This window comes from Vanessa cardui, chromosome 15, assembly GCF_905220365.1.
Source record: "Vanessa cardui chromosome 15, ilVanCard2.1, whole genome shotgun sequence".
Lineage (NCBI taxonomy): Eukaryota > Metazoa > Arthropoda > Insecta > Lepidoptera > Nymphalidae > Vanessa > Vanessa cardui.
In genome coordinates this window covers 11,961,044-11,982,512 of record NC_061137.1, presented here as the reverse complement: position 1 = coordinate 11,982,512, position 21,469 = coordinate 11,961,044, and the positions used below count along the sequence as shown (strand labels likewise).

The 21,469-nt window shown below is 31.1% G+C and overlaps 1 protein-coding gene and 1 non-coding gene across 2 annotated transcripts in view; both read left to right on the top strand.

Annotated features, from left to right (window-relative positions):
• LOC124535799 (breast cancer metastasis-suppressor 1-like protein) overlaps window positions 1-21,469 on the top strand; it is a 128,327-nt gene that overhangs the window by 92,746 nt on the left and 14,112 nt on the right. The gene's annotated exons all lie outside the window — the stretch shown is intronic.
• Trnad-guc lies at window positions 19,294-19,365 on the top strand. The gene has a single exon. It is a non-coding gene; the product is annotated as a tRNA-Asp (tRNA).

The following is a 21,469-nucleotide window of genomic DNA, read 5'->3' as shown; positions in this document are numbered from 1 at the left end:
TATGAAGTTTTCATTATATTTTCAAAATCATATTTAAATATCAGCGTTGCTACTTTAACGTAGTTGATTAAGGTTTTTGTACGCTTTCAAACTAGTAAGTACGCATACAGTAGACTAGGAATCTTCGAAATTTCAGCTTTGCTAAAATGACGTAGGTCTGGTTGCACCGGGATCTTACTCTATTGGTAATGCTACATCCATATAAACAATAGTCATTCATTCAGATATGAGATAAGTTACTCAAGAGATCGTAAATAGTATTTGAGCTCGAGACTCAATCCTTATTTAAACGCCAAGTCAAGACAAACTTGTACCACCGAGTTTCGGCCTCCACAAAAGGCAATTCATATTGCCTCAGGCAAGATGTTCGCTTCTATAATAAAATCTCGCAGACACTTTTAGCCTTGCCAATTAATGATAATAATGTTTATTTCTCTTCACAAAAACAGACCTTACCTTTAGACCTTGAATTTAATGTACATAAGAAATTTATAAATAATTACTGGTAACGGAAAATTAATAAGTTATTTATTTTTAAATGATATCATATAGTGAAAGTATTTTAAGATTATTTCGATTTGATTTGTGACCTGTAACGCGAACTATTGAATTAATCAACCATTTCCATATAACTAGGGTCAATAATAAACTATTTATAATATCTATAATTTCCACCTTTATATAAATACGTTATGTAATGTTAGATTACGGCTTCATCCTTATACATTTTTATGGAAGACAATAATGAAATATTTTCCTAATAATTGTGCCTGTACATCGATTCCCTTTTAATTCGGAAAGGATAAAACGTATAGGACTTTATCCATTGAACAAATGATATGGGATGGTAACCGGACTGCTTAAAGGAAGATAAAAACGCTCATAATAAAAAGGACTCATGTTAGTGAGCTCTTAAATATTTTAATCATACATATGTTTGGTTATATTACCATACAATGACATTACCTACAAGTAACCACATATACCACCAAACAAAAATATTTTGTATTATAGAGTTCCGGTTTAAAGGTCAGTGAGCCAAGTAACAACAAGCACAAGGGATGTTTAATGATCTTTGCAGTGTCACAATATCTATGGGTGTTGGTAACTTGCCCAAACGCCACTCTATTACATAATAGATACATAAAGATAAATAATATCATGAAACTCTAGATTGTTACACATCTCGTATGAGTACGAATAATGTCTATCTGTATCGAATAGTAATCTCACGTGCGGTTAAAGAATGTTAATCAGTGTACGCCATATGCGTCCCTTGTAAAATGACAAGCATTTAAATGTATATTATATTGTGCTTTGTAGGACTAGCAGTGAGACAATTGCTGCTGGAACACAGCGTTGAAATGAAGGCAATATCATGATAACTATGAAATTTTTTATCACGATTAGGAAGGCAACACTTTCGCATTTATAACAATAAGGATTGCAAAATCTCTACATATATCATATTATCTCTGTATTATAGTTTGTAGATAATAAAAAAGCGTGGAATTAATATCTGTTGACTTCCACGCATGATATATTAATTTAAATAATTGTATTAACTGACATGACTTTGTATTTTTTAAATGTTGAAAAACAGTAACTATTGATTTTCTTTCCGGTTTTTCTCGAACCTACTTTCCGAGCCGGTGGTAGCTTCACTTAATTGTTAATTGTCGATTGAAAAGTAATTGTAAAAGCCCACTTGAATAAAGTTTATTTTGATTTGATTAATATGAAATGTTAAACCAATATTTGTATATATTTAACTGTACCTACAGTTGAACAAGCTAGTTTTACCAGATTTAAGCAATTCCTTGACGTTGACGGCTTCTAATGAATAAGCATTTAGATAATGTACTTCGATGTTTTAGCAAAAAATCAATAATAATACATTATCTAATTCCTATTCATTCATACTATTAATTGCAAGTATCTCTAATTATTGGTTATCCAATAGCCAATTTAGTCCATAGATCCATAGTCCATTTAACAGCCTATGGATTGGTTTTGTTTTATTTAATATAGTTACGACCATTCTGTAAAGTAATTTCTTGTATTCCGATTTGTAGCAAGTCATTGAATACATTAAATATACAAGGTACATCTCAATTTCATTTTAATTAAGGTGACAAAAGGGCTAAATAGAATAATATATTTCTAACAGAACAAACGTCTATTAATGGTGGAAGCCGCTTACCATCGGGATCATTCGTATTTCTTTACTCTCTAGTATCTAATATCGACAGTATATAGTCGGTTTTGATATGTCCATTTATTTTTTTATTAGCATTTAACCTGCTTCTAATTATATTATCTTATCTGTGGTCAGATACGGATAAGACGGTGTGACCATTTGTTATAAAAATATTTACCCAGCATTAGGTATATGATAAAATCTAGAATTCGATTTTTGAAATGCAATTTTTTTTTATTATAATAAAACTTATTTGAAATATTCGTATCGGAATTTGTAGGTAATTAAATTGTAAGGATATATATATAAAACTCAATATAAGCCCTCAATAAATCGTTTCCAAGACAATGCACGTACTTACGAACTCAAGCCTAATTACGTGGTTATAAATTACCATAACATTTTAACATAAAAATGAACTCGTTACAAGCGTATAGGAGTCGGCAGGGTCGTTGTTACCTTTTATTTACGACTTCAAACCTCAGTCGTTTAAACTTCGCATATCAATCATTTTCGAAATTATACTCCTGTAATAATTAATGAATTCGAGAAAATGAAGTTCAAAGAAATGCCGAATAAGTTGAAATAAAGTAAAGTAACTGTAAATTAGTTGCTCCAATGCTAAACTAAACTATAGAGTTGGTGGGATTATTCTATACAGGTTTACAATAATGTCCGACACATAAAGGTCTCCTCACGATGCTTACCTCGTTCACTAGACGAACTTCTTTACATAGTATATAACAAAGTCGCTTTTTCTGTCCCTATATCCCTATATCTTTAAAACTTCGCAACAGATTTTGATGCGGTTTTTTTAATAGATAGTGTGATTCAAGGGGAATGTTTTTGTATATAATACATGAACAATATAGTAAAGAAACACTGATAATTTTAGAAATTTGCAATTCGATGTCGTAAATAAACAAATTCTGTCGTATATTTAGGATAAGTATTGCACCCGTGCGAAGCCGGGGCGGTCGCTAGTTAAATATAAACATGTGAAAATGTACTGCTTATATCCGGGTTTTAACGCGTAAAGTTTATACAAAGGTACCTCCTCAAACCCCCTGCATGTGTCTAATTTCAATGAAATCCCCATAATAGTAACGTGATGGAATAAACTCCAAATCTTCTCCTCAAGGAGAGGAGACCTTAACCCACCATTGGCACATGTACAGGCCTACTGTTACCTATTTCTTAAGGGATGTATAGTAAAAAATAAACCTTTGTTTTCAGTAGTTATTGTGTTGAGTAGGATCTTGTAGTTAATATTGATTGATTTTCATATAAGATAAACATAAAGAAAAACTTGTTTAGCCAAGATTTCGGATTTATTTCAAAGTTACGTAACTCTTAAAACATAAATTAAATATATTTCAATTTACTTTCAAGCAGTATTAAACCACTACTTTATCAGTTTTCAGTAAATATAAATTGCAAATTGACTCTAGAATCATGTTATATTCTTCCTTAACGATTTACAACGAAAATGCTGGAGGTCAGCTCCAGAACCGAATCCTTTGCGTATAATCTGAGGCGTACTTTGTTACCCTCCTAACTCCTAAACTCCGAATATATTCGTCTGAAAAACATATAACTTTACCTGATTTCGTAAAGCTTCTTATCAGCATCATTGAGAGTCGTTATTACATTAAATAATGATAATATTTTCCATGGATTAATATCTAAGTTGATACTACTCTCTCATCAGATATTTTACGGACAAACAGCAATATCTGATTATTATGTTCCGGTTTGAAGGCTAAGTATAACCAGTGTAACTACAGGCACGAAGGACATAACATATTGGCTTCCAAGGTTGGCTGAGCATTGGTGATGCTATAAACTATTGACGTTTCTTCCAGCTCCAATGTCTACAGACGTTGGCGATCACTTACCATCAAATGGTCCAAAAACCTATACTAAATAAATTACATAATAAGGTAATTCCTTATACAATTCGTCCAATGTTTGCCGTAAACGTAAATCCTTCAGTCGATATCTCGTTAGCGGAACTGGGCTATGGGGTCGAGTGACGTCACTGTCGGTATTGTTCTCCTTTGTGAACTTGATTACTATGTGATAAAAAAACTGCTATTGTTTTTAGATACAACGCTCCGATTTTTGCCTAGTCTATTTTTTTGGTAGAGTGCCCTAAATGTAGAATGATGTTGATTGAAATAGTGTTGAGGCTCATATTTTAAATAGTGAGACGGATTACGATATGAACTACTTTAATTTTTTGTTTTTAGTATTGACAAAGACCATTAGATCATAAGTAATTGTGTTAATATATTTTAATTTAATTGACTCGCTCTAACTCTACAGGAATAATTGCTACGTAGGTGGTAACTCAGTTGCTAATCATGTGTTAATACTTTTTCGTTGGATTTTACAAGGTATTAGGCGTAGAGTGAACTTATTGCTTTTGAATTTGTATTTCGAATTTGTGGTATTTTATTTGTTATTATATTATCCAGACAATAAGGAAGATGTTATTTTTGCTAAATTTAGTGTCATTGGTAATGTACGAAACTGAATTTGTGCTTTTAAATGTTTCAGCAAACTCAGCGATAAGTTGAATGTTAGTATTCGCTGTTTGCTAGTTACTAATTAAATCCTTAAATCTGGTTATGATTTGGAAGCGCTTGTGCTTTCGTGTCCGTTCGGTATCGAATATTTTAATATTTAAATAGATAAAAGAAATTATTTTGCATAGTTGCATACTTAAAAGTAAGTTACAATAAAGACACACAACTCCTAGAATACCTTCAAATATTGGAGGTTTGTCAAACATTTACATTAAAGATTTAGATTTATATCAGACCCAAAACTATTTATATTACATGACTTACATTGAAATTATACCATATGGACATTAATTAAATGTCAAATTTGTCACACACACTCAAAACACAGCTTAGAATGTGATCGGTCATGGAAGGCAAGATGTGATATGAAACTTTGTCTTATAATAATTATAACAATAAAGGATACACGCTACAATGGAAGTCGTTTTTAAAGGAATTGATACGATATTATTTCCGAATAGCACAGCTGACGTTTCAAAATTATACTTTTCTCATTATACTTTATTCATAAGAATTAATAACATTAAGCATTTCCCCGTTGAATCGCAATTCCGATCCTCTGGGCAAAAAACGAACCAGCCCTCCTGTCACCAGTGGAGGCAATGAGGCGAGGTGTTATACTTTTGATGAAGCTTTTTGCACCACTACTCCAAGGGCCAAGCGTTTCGACAGCAAATGGAACAAAAAAGTAATTTGATATAATTCACAAATATTTAGTTTTTTTTTTTTTTCAATAGTATTCTTGGAAAATATTTATTTAAATTACATGTTGTAAGGGGCCGTAATGATCTTAATTACATGGACAATGTATTTAAGATACTTCATTAACTTAGGATGAATGCTGTATTGTTTATAAAAGTTTTCAAAAATAATGTAAAAAGTAGCGAAAGCGTTGTTTAACATGACATTTATTGAATATCAAATTGACATAATTCGTTAACAAAGTTCCTAATTGAAATGTAACAAAGAGCTATCAAGTTCCAGTAATAGGATCTACGTTGTGCTGGATGTCGACCGTCGTTATCATCGTTCGTGACGTCACGAGGCTCACGTGACGTAGACATATTTTGTTACATTTTTGCCATCCATATAATGTATGTACACGTCAATTATAAAATATGTTTAAAATATTTAAGTTCTAAATGATTTTGCCAACACTCCTTGACTTAGACAAATAAATTAACCATAACATTTTGTATAGTGCTCAAATGTTAATAAATATAAGCAATCTAATAAGAAGAACGCACTTAAATTATTATTTGATAAAATTATATAAGTGACCGATTATTTGAAAGACCTTATTATTCTAATTAGGAATAATTTGTGAAAGATTTCATAGCATACTTTTACAGCCAATAACTACTTCAATTGTGCAAATCAATCAGGCGAGCTACCTTAACGCTGCCAACATACCTATTATTAAATATATTTGATGAAAACAATTAAACTGCATTTATCACTTTTATTGTTATAGTATTGAAGGAATTATTTTCAATAAATTGGATTTAAAACGGTGATAAATAGATTAGTAATTAAGTTAACAGAAAAAAGAACTATATAATATTAATTTTCAAACTCTATACACATAATAAAATTGGAATGTCAATATTATATATATTCATGTTTGTAATATTAAAATAGACATGCATTTTATTCAATGCATTTGTATGTATTCACGGTACACATACCAAAATCACATTTTTACAATTTATATCTGTCTGTCTGTTTCTTCCGGCTAATTTCTGGAACGGCTGAACCTATTTTGACGGGACTTTCGCTGGCAGATAAGTGATATAATAAGGAGTAACTTAGGCTGCAAACATTTTTTTTTGTTAAATTCAACTCGTACAAGGTCGCGAGCACAGCTTTTCTCCTAAAAAATTGTTAATCATCGTAAGACATCGACGAAATATTTTATTATGAATATAAAAATATAAGTATTTATAATATACATAAGTAAATAATATATTGTTTATTTTTAAATGATGTTAAATATTTAGAAAATTATTTAAATCCTTTGTGTATGTAGAAATTATTATAATAGAATAATCGGATTGATGTACTCAAACAAGATAAGAAAAGATCTCAACGTCTTTCTCGACACTCCATTGCTAGAGCATTATGGGGTCACTCGAGGAGTTTTAGGTTCTTTATACAGTCGCTGATTAATAATTATATATTTATATTTAAAGAATAATATAATGCTGGCTTACTATTTTATATAAACATTTCAAAACGATCACTCGGCAAAAAAGACCTTATGGTTTTCAAAATAATTGACATGGTGCTTTGATGGATTTCAATGGATTAATAAATAGATGCATCGTATATATTTAATTAAAACAGCGTATAGTTAAAATTATTTTTACAATATCGTGCTAGTTAAACATTAATCTAGAGACGGATGCTCTGACAAGTCACTTATTTCTTTTTGATTGATTTCGATATTACATACATGTGTGTGTTTTTTTTTTAATTTTTTTTTTTATGGTATAGATTGGCGGACGAGCATATGGGCCACCTGATGGAAAGTGGTCACCATCGCCCATAGACATTAACGCTGTAAGAATTATTAACTATTCCTTACATCGTCAATGTGCCACCAACCTTGGGAACTAAGATGTTATGTCCCTTGTGCCTGTAGTTAAACTGGCTCACTCACCCTTCAGACCGGAACACAACAATACTGAGTACTGTTGTTTGGCGGTAGAATAACTGATGAGTGGGTGGTACCTACCCAGACGGGCTTGCACAAAGCCCTACCACCAAGTGTCACTACAAAATGTATATGTGATATTCTTATAAACACAATACCTATACCATATAATAAATATACCATATATAAATAAAAAACAATTATTAATTTGCCAAATTACATATTAACGAATCTTTTGGGTCCATATTACAGATTGCATGAATCGATGGATATCTGCTGCATTTCCGCGGAGTAGATCGCGGGCATTATACAGCGGAAATAACTAAAATACACTAAGCGAACCGTATCGACATCAGTCAGTTCACTTTTTTAACTACGTTGACTACAGTGCTCAGTCTGCCAGCCAATCTATTCGTACCATACAATTCTCTTGTTTTAAAACATCAAAACATACTAGTTTAAAAAAAACATTCGTTGTTACAAATTTTATGTTAGGAATTTAATACATTCAGTTTTTATACTGTTTGATTTTTATAAGTATAAATATTATAAACATTAAGCCCTTAAATATATATTAGAATATGAATTAAAAATAGTTTTGTATAAATCTTGTCCGCGTGTAATAGTGGCGAGTAATGGTACCATTACATCGATAAATCCGATGCTCTGGACAAAAAAAAAAACAAGCTAGCCCGTTTGTAACAACATAATCTTGTAATAACAATATATTATATAAATACCTGCCCTCTTCATTTTTAACGTATTGTTCCTTTAATGATATTGCTGTTTCGATAGATATAATCTGAACTTCATCATAATGATTCAAAAGCTAATATACAAGAGCAACTTTAAATGTCTTCAAAGGTAGTTATAACGAGAATTGAACAACTAAAACTCATTACGAGAAAGTGGATTATTTACCGACACTCCGAGCGGTACTCGGAAGTAGGTACATCTAATTAAAGTAAATGGGAGTTGTGTACAAAAAGTATTACTTGGAATTACCTTTACCTACTGTCCTTATTATATGTACAATAGGTATAAATATATTTTATACCCATTTTTCTATAAATAGCATAAAAATTATAGATTTTATTACACGTCTATTTATGTATTTAATAGGGGTTATTTATAGGATAAATAAAAACTTTATCGTCGAAACTTTTTAAAGTCTAAGCATTAACCGCCTTGGTTTTCATTTGTTTTATATTAATATTAATTATACCTGCAGAAATATATTTACTAATGTGAAAGAGAAATAAGCGTGTTATATATATTTCTTGTAAGTGATGCCTTGAAAGGTTTAACCGCGTTCACAAAACAAATTATAATATTTATATACGAATATGTATAACTTGGAATTAGTTTAAAGGAGCGAATCGATCGGACAACCGCGCATGCGCGTGACGCCCGGTGCAGATGTTCTGCGTATATTATGTACTATATAAACAAAGTTGTGGCATATACGAGTCGAAGTCGAACCCTTACACTAGCGTTATTTCACAGCGATGTCTGCATGACTTTGCTTTTTTTTATATTTTAGATTAGTTATTTTTTTATAAAAAGTTGACTTACTATATTACCGGTAGTATTTTGTACCGATTATCTACCGCTGAACTACAATCATTTGTATGCAAAGATCAATTTACAATTGTAGGTTATATTTCTAAAAGTCAGCGTACCGATAATGATATGGCTTCTTGTCAGAATAATGCTTCAACTATATTGCTGTTTATGACAGAAAGACAGACAGAAAACTGCGCTCGATAGTAAGATTGATATTGGAAATTTTCTTTAGAATAGAAAGTAACGTGCCGGCTTTCACTGGTCGAAGTTGCTTTATAGTTTGTGCCTTTAAGTAACTCACGCTTCAAATAAATATAGCTATACAAATTGGGGAGGTTTACCAGTGCTCGAACACGTTCATTTTAACCGAAATTTTTAAAATTCAACTATCCATTTTTAAAATTCTTCTCGTGTACGGTGGTGAACAAACCATCGTTAGAAAACCTGCATGAGTCAAATTTCAACGAAATTCTTCCACATATGTCTGCCTCCTCAACTGTAGAGAAACATTTACACTGGCTGACACATATACTTTTCTTTCGTACAAATTATTATTGTTTAGCAGTTGAATAACTAATGAGACCAACACAGACGAGCTATCACGTCACGTCACAAAGTGCGTTAGTGGATGATCTTTTAAACTTAATCGTTTAACACACTTAACATTATACAAGTTTAAATCAAATCACCCAAAATAAAAATACTGTCGAAAATAAATTAAAACCTCAGTAGTTAGGTATATTATTTATTAGGCATTTACAATGAAATTTTGGATAATGATGAGTATCCGGGATTCGTTTGTTAAAAAATGTTTTATTTTATTTTTACGATTTTCGTTCAAAATATATATGTATATAAAGTCATTTATTTATCGCAAAAAAACTTTATACTTCGGATCCTACATATTTTTGTACGTGCGTTGTTGTTTCACATTAACGACAATTTTGCGATCCCAGGGATGTATATAGACGTCAGGTTATACAAATTAAATTAAATAAATCTTTAATATAATCGTGTGAAAATGTACTTTTTTTGCGCGGTCGTTCTTTAATTTATTTCAATCAAAATTAAAGAATTAATAATTATAAAAGCAATAAAGACACCGATTAAACTTGTATAGCTGACGTTTTATGCGAGTTGTTTGTGATTTAGTGTGTCGCTCGAATAAGAGCATATAACGTATGATGCCAAGATATAAATAAAATCGGTTACCTGATCTAGTTAATTGCTCTCAAAATAAATGTCTTTGAATTATAAACGACAATACCAATATGACATGATATACGATTACTGACACTGTTTCTGTCGATTTTATCCGAACATAACGAATCAGGTGTTATAATCTAAACGTAAATGTATAAATAAAAATTAAGTTAACATAGTCATTATATTTTCATGAGAATATAAAATAATTTATGTTTTATTTAAATAACTTATCTATGTCATTTAATTGATGGAAATAAAGAACTACTATAATAAAGACTCCTGGTGGTTTTTGTCGTTGAAATATACACACGAATCGAGTGATTTTAGATGTAAATAAACTTTATATAGTGATTGTCGATGATGATGATTTAAAAGTACTTGAAAATCAAGAGGTATACTTCAATTTGTGTTTCTAGTGGAGTCTTATGTACATTGTATTAGATTCCATCTAGATTTAGATAAAATATTGTGTACAAATAACATATGTCTATTTGTTTTTAACCATTTATAAATTTTTCACTTGTTGCTTTGAACATGGGGATCTAGGTACCATGCACTCATTAATTGTTCCAAACTGGTGTTTGGATAATTTGTATTGTTATGTTTCGATTTAAAGATTAAGTTACTAGTATTTTCGTCACGGTAGCACATTGAAAGTAATCCAGTGGCGCCCTCCTAAAAGACGGAGAGGGTACCGCTGGTTTTTAATGGGTATTCCAGTGTATTAGGGTCGTCCTGGACACCGGTAAGCACCCACCGTGGGGGAAACGCGTAATGCGTTTTTATAACTAGTAAAAACAAACGCGTGTAAAGAGTTCTACTCTTTCGACGTAATAACAATTGTTTTTGAATTTAATGCTCTTAATAAATTATATTTACTTCAATAAAAATAAGCTACTTATTATCTCACTTTAAAACTTGAATCATTCATATATACACATTTACTATAAAATTTACTCTTTAGTAAATAAGACAAGATGTGAAGTTGTCTATTTCGAGCTATTTGACGGCTTAGCAAGGAACTCATGTACTTATTATGTAGTTTTTATGTCACCCCATTGCGCGCGCATCATAATAATTGACGCGTATTCTTTTTCTTAACGTACAGAATTATAGCTTTAAAACTAGTTTCACTAAATAAATATATATTGAGAAATGTTGTATGCTATATAACATTCTCTATTTCGGTTATTCGCTGCGACCGTGTGCGGAGACCGAGCAAGACAACAATAAGTGTCAATAAAGTATTTTGTTTTGGCTCAATCTTTGACTTTATTTGTATATGTAATATTGTATTATATTGTTGCTATTCTATATAATATTGCGAACCAGAAATATTATTTATACCTCTTAATATTCTTCAAGACGATTGATAAATAGATATTAATAAATAAGTTTATAATTATATCAACTCATATCATACTTCGATAGATAGTTGCATCCTTGCTCATGACCTTATTACTACAGGACTATCCAAATGTTATATAATAGTCTATCGTTATATTTATTACACGGAATTATACGATACACGAATTTATTGCGTTCATAAAAATAATGATCGATAAATTTCGTAGCTCGTAGCAGTCTCGTAGCTTAACCGGTGCTACGAGCTCAATGACGTAGAAAATATGGTAATTTACATAAATTAGAAAATGACTATAATTAATATAATACATATATATGCTTGAGTAAGGTACAATTTTAATAAACATATTTAAAACGAGTTGATTATTTTGAATTTTGGAATTTGTAACATAGTATATTTTTTTTTATTATTTTGTATTTTGACAATGTAATACTAAAATACACAAATAATTAGTAATACGTAGGGTGTAGAAAAATATTTTTATTGAAAATAATAAAAGGCGTAAACAGATCCCTTACGACCGAAAATGGACGCTTAACATCTCACTTTTAAATCCTGTTACAATTTTTAATTAAAAAAAAAGAAGAGATTATAAAAGTATAAAAAAAAATTGATTATTTAAAAAAAATACGTTATCATAACGATTTTGTACAAACATGAAAGCATGGGAGTTTAAAACAAAGATTTATACATTATATTTAGCCAACTTATGTTATCACAAACTTATTTTGGTATGTAGGTCGTAATCCCGAGGATAAAAATTCTGGGTCGGGTCAAAACATAAAACTGTCAAGAAAATCTCCAAAGCAAACCGAAATAGAAACAGGTTTCAAATACTCTACAATAAGTCTAACGTCAGTAACAATTGTTAATAATATCAATGATATAGGATGAACGCGTAAAATAGGAACAAAAAACACGCATTAACTATACAAAGTAGAAAAGAGTAATGTAATATAAAGTTTATAAAGAACCCTAAAAACCTACGCTTGAAAACCGCTGTCTTTTCTGCCGATATTGACAACTCAAAAGCACTCGTCTTCGAGTAAGGCTTATTATAACAGCAATGTAAATCATGATTTACATTAAATTCACTCAAGTTAAAGCGCCGTATTAAAACGTTTTTGTACTGAACAAGATTAATTATAATTATTACATGTAAAATATCACGTCTTATATTTCGATTCTACTCAATACAAATCCAAATAATCTCTTCTTAATTGTGTAATGTGAATTAGATTATTAGATTATATTTAGAAACCTGTGAACGACTACTGTAGCCTGTACTTCACAAAATATAAAAGTATAAAATACTATATTTAAAAAAAAAAAACGTATTTAATCTACTCGATGACCAAAGATTCCGTATTCAAATCTTGGCAAGCACAAGTGTGTTTCATGTGTGTATACTCTATTTTTTGACGGTGATAAGACAGAATTGTAAAGATGCATTTGACGAATGTATGCCAAACGTATATTCATGAAATCGCATTAAAACAAAACGTTAGGACGGAATAAAGTTCTAAGCTTCAAGAGGAATTTGCACAGAGATTTACACATACACATTTACTGGGCTTTTTCACTTATATAGATTGTACATGAAATATACACCAATAACTTTACATCCTTCATAGAGATTAATGACAGCAATATGTAAAATTATTATGTTTATAATATTTTTTGAAACAGTAGAATTTATTAGTCATAATTATCGTATAAATCATTAAGCTTTAAACTACCGGATTTAACGTAAAATAATATGATGGCTTGTCATGAAATTAGTTCAAATTTAAACCAAGCAAAACTTCAATAATATTATATAAAACCTATATAGATATAACAATATTATAAAACCTTCGCATCCTGATATAAGTTTGATGTAAATTAGAAGATTTACAAAGACAGCTTCGCATGGTTTACTAAAAGAATAATATTTAAATTAATATCATTTTAACAAATAAAATCGACGATACTACAAACATGTTAATAAAAAAATATATATTATTTAAATATCGAATAAGTAACGAAACTATAAAAAACGAACTACGTCGGATAAAGCAGGTTATAATCACTCAAGAGATAATGATATCTGATAATGTATCGAGATCTCCTCTGATATCACGTCCGTTACTGATAAGCCTTTGTAAATATTCAATATGTAAGTTTCATTATAATAAATATATTACATTTTTACCAATTCGAATGAAATTTCTTAAATCTCTAATATCTACTATGTATTCACGTTTTAATTTGTACATTTTTCTCGAGAATTTTTTGTGTTATTACTAAGTCATATATAGATTTTTTCTAAATTAATAATTGGGGCAGACTGTCAAAACGGACATGTGGCCACTGGTCATCAACATCGGGACAAGGAACGAGAGTATCTAAGATGTGTCGAAATTAGGATTAAATTGAATTGGGGAATTGGGAGTAATTTACTCACTCTTCCAACCAGGACGCATCAAAACTAAGCATTGATGTTCTTAAGTAGTATTTGCAATGAGTTCGTTTTACCTACCTACCTAACACTAAGAATGACCATTATAAGGCTTCGGGAGAAAACACGATGAGACGTCTATTGACAAGACTAAATAATATCGTTGAATATTTATTGCAAGGTCAATACAGAGGAATAACAACTTCACCAATTAATTTAGTTTAAGGGATGATGAATTAAGCAATGAAGCGATGTGTGTACACAAGTGTTTCTTTCCAAACAGAAGAAAGAATTGTGATAAGTCATAAAGTGTAGTAGGTACTTCTGTTTCTTTTATGCTATCTTCTTCTTTTAATTATAAATCCATGATGATATTGATGATTGATGTTAAACTAAATCATATAAACGTTTAAGTTGAGACTATTAAACTTTAGTAAATAATTAACTCAAAGCGATTGATTTGTCTGCAGCTTCTCGTATCAATTTGGGTAGTTATAGATTTTTATATCAAGTTTGCAACATTTTGAACGAAACTGCGCGTTTATCAAATAGTAAATTGTTTTGTTTTAAAAAAAAGTACTACGTCATCATAATTTTTATAACTATTATTAAGAAACATATTCGTAAATGTAAACCTAAAATTTGATCATGTATTATAAATTTAAAGAGATCCAATCCAATTATTATTTAATGAAAGATAATTGGATCTAGAAAGTGCTGGCGATGAGCAAATCTCACCGATTTGCCTTATAAAATATACACAGGCATCTACACTACACACACCCCTAAACAGAATAAGGTGAGATATCTTTGATTCTTACGTCATTCCACTGACTCGACTCCTCTGCGTAAATCCTCCTGACTCACAGTTTTATACGGAACACGTTTACGTATCGTGAATCACGAGAGTGATGAATAGCTTTAAAATGCTGTGAAATGAACGATCTGTTTCATGTTAATACTGATTTTACAAGCTTTTATTTATCTTCACACAAAAGTATGTGTGGCTCCAATCTTATAATTACAGTTTAAACCAATTCCACACCAACTGCTTAAGATAAAATTTTGAACAATTAACTAAACTAAATCTTGGTAACAATTACATATTTTACTTTTTTTTAGAAATAACACTTAGAAGAGCTTCTTTCTAAAATGTATTTGTGAATGCATTATATACTATCATTTACATTATAAATACCATAGCACAACATTAAACCTACCTACATATCGGTTGAAATTTATCTCAATGTATTAAATATGCATGTTTCACAGCAGCGAGGTGGTATAAACTTTATCTAGTCGTTCCTATTAAAGATTTAAAGCCGCATATGCTGACTGCTGAGGCTCAAACTAATACGAAATTAAAGTGTTGAATCTGATAAAAAAGACTTTCTTGATTAAAGAGGTATTTCTCTCGAAAAATTATGAGTAACGGAATATAGAGGCCGGAAGTGTGGTCACTCTCGTGTCTCGGCAAAGCAACTAAAGGCCGTATAGCGCTTGAATTTTATCGGACTCGTCGGATTTTCCTTCCGATCGTATTATAAAAGTATAGAGTTCGCACCTGTGTATGCCCACACTCTTGTTCATGTGTCCTGCGTAGTTATTCGGTCTTACTTGACTTCCAAGCAGAATATATTAATTTAAATAATTGTATTAACTAACATGACTTTGTATTTTTTAAATGTTAGAAAAGAATAAACTCAGTAGGAGTTCCTTGCCCGTTCTTCTCGGTAGAATCTACTTTTCCGAACCGGTGGTAGCTTCACTTAATTGTAAAATGACGATTCAAAAGTGCTAGTAAAAGCCTACTTGAATAAAGTTTATTTTGATTTGGATTGAGCTCAATCAAATCTGTCTGGAAAATGTCACTCTATCACCTTCACCTCGTATATATTTAGCTAACTTATAATTCTCACTATAACTTTTACTATGTATTTAAGAGGTTTTCACCTATTACCCAGTGGCCTTTTACCTTTTTATAGTGTACATAAATTGAAATATGTCAATCCAACCTAGGACGTAAATACCCAACAACACTTTTCATTTGAATCATAAGAATGTTTCAAAATAAAAATATTCTTTATTTAAGTGAACCCTTTACTTTTGAATTACATGTAACGGAATATAGTATGAAATCTCGATTTTACTCGAAGAAGAAAAGAAGTTATTCTTTTTCATCACTTTAATTATATCCTGCCTGCAAATCAAGAAATAATAACTCATCTTTTAGCTTAGAAAAGCTAAGCTAAGCTAAGCTAGATTATCAAAATAATATAAAAAAATATACAAAAAAATTAATCCGTTTATAGGCTACCCCTTTTAATTTGTTAGTGAATACTCTGCTCCCATTCTAGCGACCGATGTCGGCGGTGAAGTTAGTCACACGTTCCGTAGTCATTATTAATTAGGCACGACGTGAAATGCTCAATTGGACTCACTCACGCCATACCCCATACCGTCTATTGGCGTATTAAACGCTGGATTTATTACCAATTTTAAGTGATACTTATAATTATACCATATCCACGAGAACCTATTTAAGTGTATGTATATTTACACTTGTTGCTAAATAATCGAATTCGTAATGCACTGATGTGATCATTGTTTTTTAATTAGAAGCTGATTATCAGACCTAAAGTGCAACAAAGCATTACGTTTGTGAAGTCATAGATCAGAACAGGCATTATATAGATTTTTGCAATTCGTAAAATAGAAATAAATATATATAGCTAGTTAGAGTTTCGTGGAAGCCTGTCTGGGCAGTCCATATCAATTATTCTAACGAAAACATCAATACCTAGTACTTCTATGTTCCGGCTTAAAAAAATAACTGAAACATTCGAAGAAACAGCTTCTGCCATCTGTCTAAATAGTTCAAAACGCAGATATAATTCTGTTGACATACGTTTCTTACCATGAATATACCCAGAACACATAAGTTGGTACGTAAGTTGTATTTATATGTTTCGGAATTAATGATGAGTACGACAGTGCATCGACCACCTAAGGGTAAGCGGTCACCACCCCCACCATTAACTATTACTTACAAAGCGCCAGTAATCTTGGGAACTAAGATATCCTTTATACCTACAGTTACAGTGGCTCACTCATCCTTGAAACCCGAACATATCGTACTCTTTGGTGGTACGATAACTTATGTGTCGTTGGTCTAGATGGGTTATCGCAAATCCCTGCCAGCAAGTAACTTTAGATCTTATTATTAGTGGTCCATTAGTGATGTAGTTAATATTTTCCATTGCAAACAGCACCAATATATGGATTCAAGAAACCTTGACCGTCAGGTGACCTACTTTGCATATGCACTCCTGTTATTAGCAAATATATGTCAAGAACAACGGAAAGAAAATCACGTCGAATTGTAAAACCTTGCTAAACAATGCTCTGTAAATATATTTTTATCATTTTTTAAAAATTACAATTTTAATTTTTTAATTGAATCGTATTTCTGACTAAGGTAAGTCAGCATTAAAGGAAAAAATATCGAATAATCACCGTGAAATAGCTAAATTTTCCGACTCATTTTGAAATTTTATAAGTCACTCCATGAGTCAGCTTTTTTCTTATCTGAAGAAAGGTTATAAATAAATAAATATACGTGAAAAATAAATCATAAATTCATATGTAAATGAAATACACTGGTCAGGTCCAGGTTTTACTTTAACTTATTACTTACTCCTTATTACATTAGTTATCTGCTTATGAAAATCCCGTCAAAATGGGTCCAGCCGTTGCAGAGATGAGCCGAAACAGACAAATAGATAGACATAAAAAAAATTGTAAAAAAAATATTTTGGTATAAGTATAGATTACAGGTATTGACAAAAATAGAGAATTTTATCTTTTAAATAAATTTGTACTTTATAATTGGGACTTCAGTCGAATGAATGAAGGCCTCTTATTTGAGGAGGGTTTGAGCTTACGCCACCTCGATAATCCTGTTTTCAGACTGATGTTGTTAGTTGCATAATAAGTAACACCGAACTCTGTATATACATAGTTACAACGGTAACATACGGATTGTTTTGAAACTAATATAAAAAAAAAATACTTAGGAACAGAATTATTTCAATGTTACTTTACATATTTTGTTATTACAAAGCTTTTCACGCCCTGTTTGTCTTTAAGATGTTATTTTCTTCAATGTAATACGAATTGCATAAAAGTAAAAGTAAAGTAACAGCCTGTAAATTTCCCACTGCTGGGCTATGGCCTCCTCTCCCATTAAGGAGAGGGTTTGGAACATATTCCCCCACGCTGTTTCAATGCGGGTTGGTGGAATGCACATGTGGCAGAATTTCAATGAAATTAGATACATGCAGGTTTCCTCACGACGTTTTCCTTCACCGCCGATCACGAGATGAATTATAAACACAAATTAAGCACTTATATATAGTGGCCCTTGCCTGGGTTTGAAGCCGCAATCATCGGTTAAGGAGCAAATTGCATACTAAAAATTAATACATACATATACATATTTTTTAAATATAAATATAGTATTAGTTCTATGGTTTGACGTTATAGCCGATTTGTTGCGCAGTGTTACGCAACGAATTGGCTACAAGTCGGTTCGATGTTGAAAAATATACCTCGACGCTTGTTTTCAGTGGATATCGTATACTAGAAGTATACTGTATAGTATGACAGAAACTATTTTTAACATAATTATGTAATATGAGACTGTATATATGTACTTTATTGTACTGGTTTCAAACGACAAGTAACTAAGTTGCTACAAATAATATCTGAAGTTATGTATGTATGTATTTCTTATCTATGTTGCTTAGTTATATCCTATACATCTTATGTATCAACTTTTTATTGTACATGTGAGAGTCTGTCTGTCTGTATGTCGCTCTTTCACCACCGAATCGCTTAACCGAATTTGATGAAATTTGTTATGAAGCAAATCCAAGGAAAGACATAGGCTACTTTTTTTGATTAATACATGACAATCAAAGCCCTAAAACGCGAGCGAAGCCCCGGGTGACAACTAAAACGTATATATTTATTAATAATACCATACCTGAAAACAGTAATAAATATAAATGTAATGTTTTATATATGTAAATATGTATTATATTTATAACACATAGTGGATATAAAAGCCGTTACAATGTTGCATATTATAAATACGTAATATATTGATAGTATGTAAATTATGCGAGGTTGGTTGGCGACAAATGACGTGGATGTCTTATTCGCCCAAGTTGATACAGACTGTATATTTTAGCACAACGCACATCATCCTCGGTAGTATAGTGGTAAGTATCCCCGCCTGTCACGCGGGAGACCGGGGTTCGATTCCCCGCCGTGGAGTTTAATTTTGCCATTATTTTTTTAACGTATTTTTTATCAATCATATCATACAGTATTTTTGAATATACACATAAACTATCTTAAAAAAATAATATACGAATGTAATTCTACGAGAACAATTTTAATATTACACAAAACATTAGATACAGTTTAATTGTACACTTTGATTTGGTGTTTCATCATTAGTAAAATATTATAAAATAAACGCATCTTTAGAAATTATTACTAGTTCAAATTATTAAATTCAGGAGATTTTTTTATTGAATTTAATGGCATTTTCTTAAGTATATGTAACAATGAAAGAAAACGCAGTAACCTAATCAGAGTTGCGATAAAATTTATCATTACAACCGGCGTCTTTGTTTCGTTTATATTTTTTTAATTGACTATATTATTTACGCAACTGTTAATAGAACATAACTTACTAGTTTTTTAACCGAGGTTTTGCCTGCGTGAGTTAAAACATGTGTTAGGTACACTGCCTTTACTTCTAAACTCGACCAGATCTCTTCGGTTTTTAATATATGAGGATTAAATTGTATATCAAATATGTATATATATGTACGTTAGATGGAAGAATAACTACTAATTTTAATGTCATTTTTTCTGCATGAAATCTACATTTTGAACCGTTGGACTTTACAATTATTTAGTCCTTGCAAGTGCTTATATAACATTTGCTTTTTGTCTTGCAAGTGGATGGCTGGGGTAAATGATCACAACCTATAGACATAGCCCCTTACTCGTATGTATAAAGTTTCTTTTACCTGCTTGGATCATATATAGATAAGAGGTCACCACAACTGTTAGACACCAACTTTGTTAACTAAGGTTCAATAATTTTGTCTTATGACTGACCAACGCTGGCCCTCTCACCCTTCAAACCGGATCACAACAATACTCAGCAATACTTGTAGTTCAAATGTAGAAGAAAGTTATAATTTAAGTAAGTAAAAGTTCATTTATCAAATGCGATTTTTCTTTTTTCAATAGACTCGTACATTGTTTTTTAAATTCATTTTATACACATTATAATCAATTTAAACAAAGTAATAATTAATTAATAATGTTGTTTAAAATTAAATGTGAATTTTATTTGTGTAAATAAACGGATTCAGTTTAAAATATGATCAACTCGATTACGATTAATTAGTGCGATAAATGTAACAGATAGTTGGATCACATAGAGCTCCACGACTGTCCATTAATTTAACATAGCTTTTAAATAATGATCCTTTGTTCGAATGTGGGTTGAAAGAAACTCGATTACAGAATAAGGGAAAGTTATCCGAATTTTATATTTAATTTAATACCAGCCAAGCATCAAATAATTTTCATGTACTTAAATGATGTTTATAATTCTTGTATTGCTTGACGATGAAGATAATATCGTACTATCACATGTATATCCACCAACTCAAATTGGAGCACCGTTATGTAATTACCTCCAAATTAAGTATATGACGGGCGTCATATGAGAGCTGAGATGGCCCAGTGGTTAGAACGCGTGCATCTTAACCGATGACTGCGGGTTCAAACCCAGGCAAGCACCACTATATATATGTGCTTTATATAATTTGTGTTTATAATTCATCTCGTGATCGGGGGTGAAGGAAAACATCGTGAGGAGAACCTGCATGCGTCTAATTTAATCGAAATTCTGCCACATGTGCATTACACCAACCCGCATTAGAAAAGCGTGGTGGAATATGTTCCAAACCCATTCCTTAATGGAAGAGGAGGGCTTATCCCAGCAGTGGGAAATTTACAGGATGTTACTTTACTTCACAAGGATAGGAGGACTTAGCATTGATACGTGGTTACGTAATGTAATGTTACGGTTTAAATTTAATGACCTCAATAGCGGATTCAAATATTTAATAAATTATTTCAGTATGCTATATAACCTATCGCTTTGGAGTTCCTATTAACGAGCCGTCTAAGTCTCATACGTGACTTAACAATTTTTTAAAAACGTCCTAACGAATCATCGAATCAGGTATTATAAGTAATATGCAGTATTGAATATCAATAAATTATGCATACTCTTCATTCAAGTAAGTAATAATAACGAAAAGAAATGGTGTAATTTTATGTAAAACCT